The sequence below is a fragment of the Suricata suricatta genome, chromosome 12 (assembly GCF_006229205.1).
Source record: "Suricata suricatta isolate VVHF042 chromosome 12, meerkat_22Aug2017_6uvM2_HiC, whole genome shotgun sequence".
In the NCBI taxonomy this organism is placed as follows: Eukaryota; Metazoa; Chordata; class Mammalia; order Carnivora; family Herpestidae; genus Suricata; species Suricata suricatta.
Genome location: NC_043711.1, coordinates 31,354,965 through 31,367,505, shown reverse-complemented (window position 1 = coordinate 31,367,505; position 12,541 = coordinate 31,354,965).

Below are 12,541 nucleotides of genomic sequence, written 5' to 3'. Positions count from 1 at the left end.
AATAAATTGGTACACTGAGAAAGCAGCTTGCCCTCCATAATGTGACTGCACCTTGTACAGTCAAAGGCCTGAATGCAACAAAGAGGCTGACCCTTCCTCAAGTAAGACAGAATTCTTTCTGCCTAACTGCCGTCCAACTGGGACATTTACTTCTTCTGCCTTCAGACTCTAAGTGAAACACAGGCTCCTCCTGGGTCTTGAGGCTGCTGGCCTTCTAATGGAACTACACCATTGACTCTTGGTTCTCAGGCCTTTAGACTTGGACTAGAACTAACCCATCACCTCTCCTAGCTTGCACTGAACTCACTCTGCAGGTCTGGGGACTTGGCGGCCTCCATAATCTCATAAGCCCATTCCATATAATAAATTCCCTATAATAAATCTCTTTACATAATAGTATGTATATTACCTTAGTATGTATATAATATACATATACACAAACATACACATATACATATCTATACATACATATACACACATCTTCTAGATCAACTTTTCTGGAGAACCTAGTGCAGCTTTATCAACTAATAATAGATCCCCACTGTTCTTTACACAGACACATAGGCACACACACAAAAAAAGCTCTGTAATTGACTATATTTATCAAGATTCTACCTGATGGCTAAGAAACTAGTATTGGCATAGTTTTAATTTGACTACATTTTGTGATGAGTAAAACTGGATATCTTTTTACAGGGACTCATTTGTATTTCCTTTCTTGTGAGATATCAGTTGATGTCTTGTAGATTTTTCCTTTGGCTTCTTTCTCTGTGTTATGAGCTGAAAATATCATTTCTCAGTTTATCATTTATTTGACTTTTGGATTTTGATTAGGATGTTTCTTCTGACGCAGAATTTGTTTTTATTTTGTGAAGAAGTCAAACATCTCAACTTTTCTTCTTATGTGGCTTGTAGATTTTTGAATCATAATTAGGAAGCCTTCCTAATGCCACAGCTACCAAGCATATCCTCCTATTTACTTCTAAATCTGCCTTGATTTAATTTTTATAGTCAACTCTTGATTTATTCAATATGGATCAAGCATGTATTTAAGGTGTGAGATATAGATTCGAGTGTACTATTTCTAGTTACTTTTGGAAGCACATGATTACCACATCATTCTGCCACTGTGCTGTGAACCACGTTTGCCCAGAAAGTTTCTGAGTCACCTGTTTCAGAAACTAAATTCTCAGAGTTAGCACTGTTTCTAGATTTTTTTCTAGTCTCTTCCCTTGACTGTTCTCCTAGTTCACAAGTCAGTATCACTCTATTTATTTATTGAGACTTTATATTATATATTATTAACATCTGGTAGTAATACTACTAATGTGGAGATGTTGTTCGTTTTCAAAGTTTTCTGAGCTGTTCTTTTTTATCTTCCCAAATATACTTTGGTTCAATGTGTCTCATTCAAACAAAACAAAAAGTAACAGAAACAAAATGTAGGTATTTGTATTGGGGTTCTAATCATTTGCAAACTGTCTCAGGGAGAATGGCTGGCCACCTCTGTGATGGTCAGGCATCCTGAGAATAGGGTATCTTTCCATAGACTCGCATCTCCTCTGAGGACCTCATTAGTGTTTTAAAAAATATTGTTCATGTAGACAGTACAGATTTCCCATTATTTCTCTTCCCAGTGATTTTGTTGCTATTGTATGTGTGGCTTCTATTCTTTTATAGTCTCTATCTGTTTGTTATTTGTTACCTCAAAAGATAGCAATGGCCGCACTCATAACTGTGGGACTCATTCTTGACGCCCTTCCTCTCTCACCCCCACTATAACATCCTTCGCCATGTCATGTTGAATTAACCTTCAAAATACACTCTGCCCGTGTCTAAATCCTTCCACCTCCACTAACGCCACCCCAGCTCAAGCCATGATGCCCCTCAGGAACAACACAATACCCCTCCTGGACCTTAAACAAAGCAGCCAGAAGGATCTTTTCAAAACAAGAGCATCTGGTAATCGCCCTGCCTAAACCAATTCCGTGGCTTCCCTTGCACCCAGAATGGAATGCACCTGAAGGCGCTCCCTCTGTCGCCCGGCTCCCGGCCGCCTCCCGGACTCTCCCTGGAAACCATCTCTCTGCTCACGGAACTCAAGCCACAAGGGCTCCTTTGGGTTCGGAAACACTCCCACTAACTTTCTATTTCCTTGCCCGGCTGTTCTCTCTACCTTGAATATTTTGCTTCCCATTCTTTAGGGGGCTGGCTCCTTTTTATTCACCAGGTTTCAGTTTACTTATCACCCCTCAAAGAGGCCTTCTCTGATCCACTAGTCCACACTATCTCCCTTTTAATCTCCTCTGTGATACTTAGAACAGTGCCTAATTATATACCTGTTCATCTCTTCACTTATTTTGTGTTTGTCTTCTCCACTAGACTGTGGACTCCAATGCTATCTGCAAAGAGCATGGCATAGAGAAGACCCTCAATAAACAGGTACTGAATGAATGAACAAACGGCCCCTCAGTCAGGGGCTGAGAAAGCTTTTACTTTTTTCCTGCTGCTCAGCTATTGCTCTGCATTCACATTTTAAATGAGCAGTGACTGCGTATCAAATGCTTCTATTTCTTTTTTTATTTAAAAACAATTTTTAATGATATATCTTATTTTTGAACGACAGAGACAGAGTGTGACCAAGGGAGGGGCAGAGAGAGAGACATAGAAACTGAACAGGCTCTAGACTCTGAGCTGTCAGCACAGACCGTGGGGCTTGAGCTCACTGACCAGGAGATCAGGACCTGACCTGAAGTCATATGCTTAACTGACTGAGCCACCCAGGCGCCCCTGAAATGCTTTTATTTCTAAGTCACAGGCTCCTCTCAAACGCTTCTCTACAGCCTGACTTGCCTATCATTAATCTCATCCTAGTGCTTGTGCGCATATATCTATATCTATATCTATATCTATCTATATATATATACACAATATATATAAGGTTATTTTCAAATAATGAAACACATATTGGATGGTAGAGGAAAAGCTGAAGTTATGCATAATTTATGAGAAAAATTTCTCTAAGGATGGTGAAACCATATTTTCTTTATATATTATCTTTTTTACTTTAAAAAAATCAACTTTTCTCATCAGGGAAGTTATATCTTCTTGTTGTAAGTACTATTAAAAATATGGATATACGTATCACAGAAATGTAGAAAGTATAAAAGAGTTCCATAATCTCCGGTCCCAGAGAGCACAGTCCCCAGGACATGGTTTGATGTATATCCACCTTTCTAGGTTTTTCTTTCTATGCATTTCCTGTGTAGTACAGGCTGAGGTTTTGTTACTTCTATTTTATTTTGTTTTACTACTCTAGGATGCAATTAGACAAACAGTTGTGTAACTTCCTTGCTTAGTAATACACCTTGGGCATGTTTATTTGCTACACCACACAGCTCTTCTGTCCTCTTCGATAATTGTCTAATACTTCATGGCACTTATGGCCTCTTGATGGCTGCCTTCCCTTCTCACCTGACTGGTCAGGTGGGGGAGAGGATGGTCTTGAATTGTGCCTTTTTCTGTTTTTAGGACCTCTGCCACTCTGTGACCTATGGACCAAAGTCACTGCTCAGGGAGTCCTTTCTCTGCTATGACCTCTATTCTGTCAGAAAAGGTACCTTAGAGCAAGTATGAATTTTGTAGACACTGATTTGCTTTCACAATTAATGAACCGAATAACCCACTGTATGAAGTGTTGATTAAAAAAGTATATGGAAGGGGCGACTGGGTGGCTCAGTCGGTTGAGCCTCTGACTTTGGCTCAGGTCATGATCTCATGGTTTGTGGGTTTGAGCCCTGCGTCGGGCTCTGTGCTGACCACTAGCTCAGAGCCTGGAGCCTGCTTTGGATTTTGTGTCTCCCTCTCTCTCTGTCCCTCCTCTGTTCACGCTCTGTCTCTCAAAAATAAATAAATGTAAAAAAGAAAAATTCTTTTTAAGTATATGCAGGGGCACCAGGGTAGCTAGGTCAGTTAAGTGTCCAACTTCTTCTCAGCTCATGATCTCATAGTTCTTGAGTTTGAGCCCTGCACTGGGCCCTGTGCTGACAGCTCAGAGCCTGGAATCTGCTTCCTATTCTGTGTCTCCCTCCCTCTCTGCCCCTCCCCTGCTCTATCTCTCAAAAATAAATAAACATTTAAAAGAAAAAGTATACCCAGATAAATTTGTGTGGCCTGCTCTAACTAGAATTCGGGCACCACCATCACTGTGGGAAAACTGCCCAAAAGTAAATTCTACCCTCAAACCCTCACTTCTTTTAACTGTACCTCTTGCACAGAGCCCAACAGTAGCTGAAGTTTATTCCAGTTATGCCTGCCATGAGTGCCACCGATAGGTACTGTTAGACCTGCTTTTGAGTGGGGGAAAAGAAAAGCGCAAAGCCAATTATTTCGCCAACATCTGATAGGGACTCGAAAAGGCAGTAATTGCTAGGCTTACATTTCAGGAAGCAACCTATTTTGTGCTTTTGGTGCCAATGAATACAAGGCCAGTACGTGGTGAATATGCCACTTACAACTGGCATCCATGCAATGTCACATAATCTCCGTGCCAGGTCAAGCTGGGACATGGGACACGTTTACATTTTTGCACATTAATTTGGAAAATGAAGGTATTCCTCCCTGCCCCCCACCCAGTCTCTCCCCTTTGTCCTCGGGGGTCCCAGTAGCTGAGATATTTTGAAAAGTTCTTTGAAAGCCTTCTTTGTACTGGGCCCCCATGTAAGCTCATCATGGGGAATTCAAATCCTGTGTGACTTTTAAAATTCCAAGGCAAGCCTCTTGGCCATATGGTTTCATAGCAAGGACCCTGGTGAGCCTGAACACGAAGATGCTGGGCTAAACTGACGGTCACGGGAGTTTATAAAAGTGGTTGTAGCAGTGAGGCCACTGAAGAAGATGAAAGTGGTCATGGGCTAGTCTTATGTTTAGATGGATGAGTAGTTTCGGGTGCTGGAAAGACATTTGCCTCAATATCGCTCTGGCTTAATGTCCAGAATTTCATAATTTCTGACTCCCCTAACCAGACCCCCTACTGGCCTCCTTCCCTACTTGGCCTGATAACTGAATTTCTACTAATGTCTCGATTTCGACCCTTTTAGACTATTTCTGAGCATAATAAGGTATCCTGCATGAAGCTTATTAGATCATAAATACATATGTCAGTATAATGTCATGGTTGAAGAGTATAGGCCTTCAGATCAGAAAGTCTGGCTTTAAATCCCTACTCAGCTACTCACTAGCTGTGCAACCTTGGGCAAGTTATGTATTCTCTCTGGGCCTTCCTTTCCTCCTCTGAAAAGTGGGGTTAATGGCCTTCCTGTTTCATTGGGTTGTCGGGAGAACTAAATACAGTATTATCTATGGTACCTAGACATAGAAAGCAATTGCTGAGGTTTACCATTATTATAATAAATACCATGAGGATAGACAGGACATTAACCGTCATCTGCAGAGGATATTACTTTTTTGCACGTGCAAAAATCACTTGCCACAGAAAAACAGGGTTTTTTTTCAATGTTTAGAGGGAAAATTATGTTTTGATCATGTAAACATTCTGCCAGAAAAACAAAAGGCCCAGGGTTTGAAAAAATGTTCAATGGGGCTTATATGCTAGAACTGCTCATTTTGAGGAGAGTGTGAGAAAAAACGAATAAAGCTGTTTCAAAAACTGAAAATAATTTTTAACCTTTTTTTAATGTTTATTTTTGAGACACACACACACACACACACACACACACACACACAGAGTGTGAGTGGGAGATGGGGGCAGAGCGAGAGAGAAATGCAGAATTCTAAAGAGGGTCTAGGCACCAAGCACAGGCCCTGACATAGGGCTTGAACCCCCAAACTGTGAGATCATGACCTGGGCCCAAGCCGGATACTCAACCAACTGGGTGACCCAGGCACCCCCAAAATGAAAATGATTTTAAAAGAACAAGGGAGCTAACAGCAAGGATAAGTGTGAAAAAAATACACAAAGAAATATTATGGCACATGTGTGACTTATTTTCTTTCAGAGGAGAAGACTCATGACCTGGTGAAGGGCAGATAACAGGGCAAGGCATGCTAGGTTTCCATGACCCTCTTCTGTCAAACTGAATCCGAAATCACTCTTCCTAACTAGCAGAAGGGTTATCAGTTAATCACTGAGGCCGCTGATTTGAACAGAGATCACTTACCCTATGCCAGCCAATAAGCCAAGACTTTCTTTGGTCAGTTCATTGTCACACCATCCCCACGAGGCAGCTAACTGTGATTACCCTGTTTTTAGGATATGAAAAGAATATGGACACTGCCACAGCATTGTTCTCTTGTCACGTTCATGATCCTGAAGTTGCCATCGGGGAAAGTCTAGCTCTGAAAATTTCTACCCCGGAAAAAAGAAATCACAGTAAGATTCTAATTAAAGCAAGACTTGCGTCTCGTGGGTAATGATACCATAAAAAGACAGAGATTATGTCAGTCGTTCTCGGGTGTGTGTGTGCATGTGTGCACGCTCACTACATATGGAAGAATGACTTTCATTAATTAAGAGAAACACTGGGTCTGAAAGGTGGAAATAATTTTGCAGCAACAGTGAACTCATTCATTGAAGAAATATTTATTAAGTGCCTATTGCATACCACCAAGGGGATACAGTGATAAAGGAGACTGATCTGCTCCATGCCCTCATATAGTTGAAAGTCCGCGGAGTACACAAAGCAACAACAATAACGACAGAAAGTGTGAAACAAAGTAGGACAGGAGAAATGTCAAGGCTCAGGGGGGCATATAGCATCCTGGTGCTTCTCAAAATGCTGTAAGAGTTACCAGACTCCGGGCCAGCACATATACAACCCCTGTTTATGTTGAGTGTGCTCTTTCACAAAATGGTGACATTGTACTTGCACCCATTGTATTGCTTTTTGCTTGGACTTCAGTTTAAAAGTGGTTTGGATCTGAGCTCTAAGTCCAGTACTTCTGAATTATTTGTAGTTATGAGTTGAACCCTAGGTCTGAAGGCCTCTTCTGTAGGGTATTAGACAGAATGAAATAAGGATTTGAGGCCCTAAGACTCTCAAGTGAATATTAGTAGGATTCATTTGGGGCTTCAAAGCCTGGACAATAGCAAAAGTATGGTCTTCTGGAATGACAAGTGAGCAAGGAACACCTGATGAGTCAACAACTCTAGAATTGCCATGAGCTAGTGGTTTCTGGAGCCACCTTAAAACCTGGAACTATGCCTTTCAAAGTAGGCTTAAGAGAAGATATTTAGGGGGTGCCTGGGTGGCTCAGAAAATCCAACTCTTGATTTGAGCTTAGGTCATGATCTCATGGTTTGTGAGCTGGAACCCCATGTGAAGCTCTGTACTGATAGCATGGAGCCTACTTGGGACTCTGTCCCTCTCTCTCTACCCCTCCCTGTGTGCCCTCCATCTCTCACAATTAGGGAGAGAGAGAGAGGGAGATAGAAGTTATTTCGAACTTTAGATTTAGCATGAAAAGAAAAAAGTTCTAAAAGATCATATTTATCAGGCCAAGAATGAAGGCTGAATAATCAAGAACATAAGATGAATATCTTCATATTAGGAGGCTTCTCTGATTAATGGAGGTCATAAGCTTTGGAGGTAAAATGACAGCAGTCCAAATCCCTGTTCAGCACATTCTAGCTCTGTTAACACTGGGTGAGTCACTTCACTTTCCTGACTCTTACTTTCATCATATGTAAAATGGGGAGAGTCCAACCCAGAGGGCAGGACTGGTGGTGAGGATTAATTAGCACAAAGTAGGAACTCAAGAGAACCTTGTGCTATTATCACTAACAGTAAAACTCCTCTAACTTTTGGCAGACTAAAGGTATACAATGATAACTTTCTCTACATTATCATTTACTTGAAGTCAGTATTTGGAAGACTTCAAAAAATACAGTAGGGTCCTTCACCCAGGTGGCAAGAAAAGAGGGCCGTTTCTCCCCATCTCCACTAGCAAACATGAGACTGGATCAGAGAGGTTACTGCTCAAGGTCGCAGAGCTGGGCCACCACCAGTTCTCTGCTTTGTGAGAGAGTCCAGTATAACTCAGTACCTTGGCTTATCTTTTGCCGAAACCACTCACTCTGACCACTCAGGAAACTATTCATTTTAGTTCTGGCTCCTGGTCTCTCCCTATCATTCAGGTGTGGGTTTTCCCTTTCTGTGGAAATAGATGCCTGTGCCTCATATCTCCTTCCTGCGGTTTCCAGTGATGTTCTGCAAACAAAGGTATTCGTGATGTCATGTCTCGTATTTCCGTTGGCCGGCTTCTCTCTCCCTAGTGACTAATGTCAATCATTGCTCCTCTGGGACACAATTTTCATGAAGAATCAGCCAAAGAGGTCTTCCACTTAACCTACAATAATGTTCAATTCCAGTAAAGCCTGGGAGAAGAAAATGGGCTAAAAATTGTTTCTCCACTAACTCGAGGTGACCTCCAAAAACTCTGCTCTTTTTGAGCAAACTTTTGTGATGGGCCAGTTTACTGAAGAATTCACTTTTCTTCCTGAACTCAAGTCATTCTATATTCCTATTGATAAAACTAGCCTCTCAATTGCACATGTGTGTGTTTTTATAAAATAAAGAATATATTCATTCATTTAGTAAGTATTGAGCACCTACTAGGTGCCAGATTTGTTCTACATGCCGAGAAAAAAAGTTGTGAAATATCAGTGAAATGAAAAAATCAGGCCAAGATGATTATTATGAAATGCTCAGCATTAGAATAGGAAGTGCATTAGAATAGGAAGTTCTACAGCCAAAGAAAAAGTATACAATGAAGGTAAAGTTGAGGCAACTCTTACATGGTATTAGCCAACCCCTCCCAAACTAAACCCCCCAAAGCCCCAGCCACACTTGTGATTGACCCTTCATTCATTATATATGATAGTGATCATGAACTTGGACTAAACTACTGAAACAGAATTTGAATTCTATATCTCACTAATTGAGGGACTTCAGTCAAATTATTTCACCTTTTTACACCTCAATATCCTTATGTGTAATATGAAATTACTCATAGTGCTTGCCTCATATCACTGTTGTAAGAATTAAATACTGTATAATTGTACATGGTCTGGCACACAATAAATGATGATGATGATGATGATGATGATATGATGATGATGATGATATGCACCTGAATTATTTAGATAGGTAGCTCAATTGTCCAAAGCTATGACTTCAAACATCTTCCTAAATTTTTAAAGCCTTGTTTACAGATGTCAATTCAGAGGGAAGATAATACATTGAGACAGTATGAATAGACTTGCCGAGGATGAGAAATTTAGAACCCAAGCTCTTGATCACGTAGGGAGGTCACCAAGAGATACTTTGTATTTTCCGGCTTTATCAGCTCTTGTTTGTATCAGGAGCAATTATAAAGAACAGTACACAGAGTTCATCTTTAAAAAATCAAGTCCTAGGAAGAAAGCTAAGGAGGGAGAAAACAAGAAGAGACTTATCTTCCAACATATAATAATTTCTATGCTGTCAGCTTATCTTTATCAGGAAGGTTTAAATTAAGAGAGAGAAAATTTGTTTACTAGGATATTTTGAAAAGTGCCATTGATTTTTTTATCCTTTATAAACTTTGTTTTCCTTATTGATGTGTATAATAATATATCAGTTTCAGGTATACAACAGAATGCCTTGTTATATGTATATATTATGGAACGATGAACACAGTAAGTCTAGTTAACATCCGTCCCCACCCAGTTACATTTTTTTCCCCCTGTGATGACTTTTAAGAACTACTCTCAGCAACTTTCAAATGTACAATACAGTATTGCTAACTGTAGCCACCAAACTACATCCTATCCCAAGACCTACTAATCACACAACCGGAGCTTTGTATCTTTTGACTGCCTTCATTCATTTAGCCTACCTCCCTACCCCCACCTCTGGCAACCACCAGTCTGTCCTCTGTATCTAGGAGTTCAGTTTTGTGGAGTTTTTTTTTAGATTCCACATGTAAGTCAGACGATCTGGGATTTATCTTTCTTTGTCTGACTTCTCTCACGTCACAAATGCCCTCAAGGTCCATTCACATCGCCACAAGCTTTCCTTCCTTTTTATGGCTGAACAATATTCCCTCATATATGTACCAAGGTCTCTATCTATTCATCTATCAATGGACACAGGTTGCTTCCGTCTTGGTTAGTAATAGTAATGCAGCAAGGAACGTGGGGGTGCAGAGAACTTTTCAGGTTAGTGTTTTCAGGTCCTTCAGATAAATACCCAGAAGGGGAATGGCTTGCTCCCCTAGCACTTCTTTTTTTAATTTTTTATATTTTTTAATGTTGATTTTTGAGAGGGAGGGAGCAGGGGAGGGGCAGAGACAGAGGAGAACAGAGGATCCAAAGTAGGCTCTGTACTGACAGCAGAGAGCCTGACTGGGGGGCGAGGGGGGGCGGGTGTGTGCTCAGACTCACCAACTGTGAGATCATGACCTGAGCTGAAGTCAGAGGCTTAACTGAGTCACCCAGGCGCCCCCCCCCATTTTTAATTTTTAAAGGAATGTTCCTACTGTGCTTCATGGCTATACCAATTTACATCCCCATGGACAATGCACAAAGGTTCCTGTTTTTCCATATCCTCACCAAACTTGTTATTTATCATTCCAATAAAAGCCATTAAAAAATATTTTTAATGTTTTATTTATTTTTGATACAGAAAGAGACAGAGTATGAGAGGGGGAGAGACAGAGAGAGAGGGAGACACAGAACCGGAAGCAGGCTCCAGGCTCTGAGCTAGCTGTCAGCACAGAGCCTGACACGGGGCTCGAACCCACGAACGTGAGATCTGACCTGAGCCGAAGTCGGAGGCTTAACCGACTGAGCCACCCAGGCGCCCCCAATAAAAGCCATTTTAAGAGGTGGAAGATGATACCTTTTTGTGGTTTTGATTTGCATTTCCCTGATTAGTGATGTTGAACACATTTTCATGTACCTGCAGGCCATCTGTATATCTTCTCTGGAAAAATGTTTTTTCAGATCCTCTAACCCTTTTTTTAAGTTTATTTATTTACTTGAGAGAGAGAGAGAGAGAGAGAGAGAGAGAGAGAGAGAGAGAAAGAGCGTGCATGTGAGTGGGGGGGAAAATTCCAAGTAGGCCCCACGCTGACAGCTGAGCAGGGCTTGACCCACATACCTTGTATGAGATCATGACCTGATCATGATGAGATCATGACCTGAGTCAAAACCAAGCCCCAGATGCTTAATCGACTGAGCCACCCAAGCACCCCAGATCTTCTGACCCTTTTTTCACTGATTTTTTTTCCTTTTGCTATTGTGTTGTAAGAGTTCTTCATGTATTTTGGATATTAGCCCCTTATCAAATACATATGATTTACAAATATTTTCTCCCATTACTTCGGTTGCCTTTTCATGTTGATAGTGTCAACTTGAAAGCTTGCAGAAGCTTTTTAGTTTGATGTCGTTTCACTTGTTGATTTTTGCTTTTGTGGCCTTTGCTTTTGGTATCAAATCCAAAGTCATCATCAAGACCAACATCAAGGAGCTTACCCCCTGTTTCTTCTAGGACTTTTATGATTTCAGGTCTTACTACTCAAGTCTCCAATCCCTTTGTGTTGATTTTTGTATATAAAGTAAGATAAGGTCCACTTTCATTCTTTTGTATGTGGCTGTCCAGTTTTCCCAATACAACGTACTGAAGAGACTGTTCTTTCTCCAGTACATAGTCTTAGCTCTTTGCTCTAAGTGAATGGACTATATACATGGGTTTCATTTCTTTTCATTTACATATCTTAAAAGTACTATATTTTTGAGTCATTTTCCAGTAAAAGAATATTTTCCATCAGAATCAGCTAATAATTTGATTTTGTGATATTTATTTCATTCCTTGCCAAGTTTACAGCAACTCCCAGATACTGTGATGATTGTGAGAAATTCTATTGCCTGATGAAAAGAAAGGTTGTGTATTAGAAGACTTGTGTTTTAGTAAATTATTTTGAAGGTTTAAGAAAAAGATCTAAATGACATCCTTTAAAAGTCTGAGCATTTTACAGGTGTTTCTGCTTTCCCATCTTCATACTGTTTATATTCATTATAAACCCCAGTAATACAGTTGGACAATGGCACCATTGGTCCATTTGGGTCAACTTTTTTAGGAAATTCCAGTCTTACCAAGTCGTTTTTCCCTCCACAAGAGAAATATTTGCCTTAATATTTCAAGAGTAGTGGACACTTCTAACATATTGCTATTTGGTCCCTGGCGTTGGTAGTCTTTGGTATTTCCAATCCAGAGTGCCAGCCTACCATAGAAAACTCCACTTCTGGGACACTTGGGCAAACAGACATTTATCATATCTTTTACCGAAATTGCCATTTCCTCTCTCTTGAAATTATCACATCCTAGCTACTAGCTTCTCTTCCTAAGGGCTGGTAAAGAAACACGTACTTTTGAACCACCCAGGATTAAACAATTCTCTCTCTCTCTTTCTCTCCCTCCTCCCCCACCCCTCCCGCCTTGTCCCCTCACATGCTCACATGCTCACACACACCTTCCTT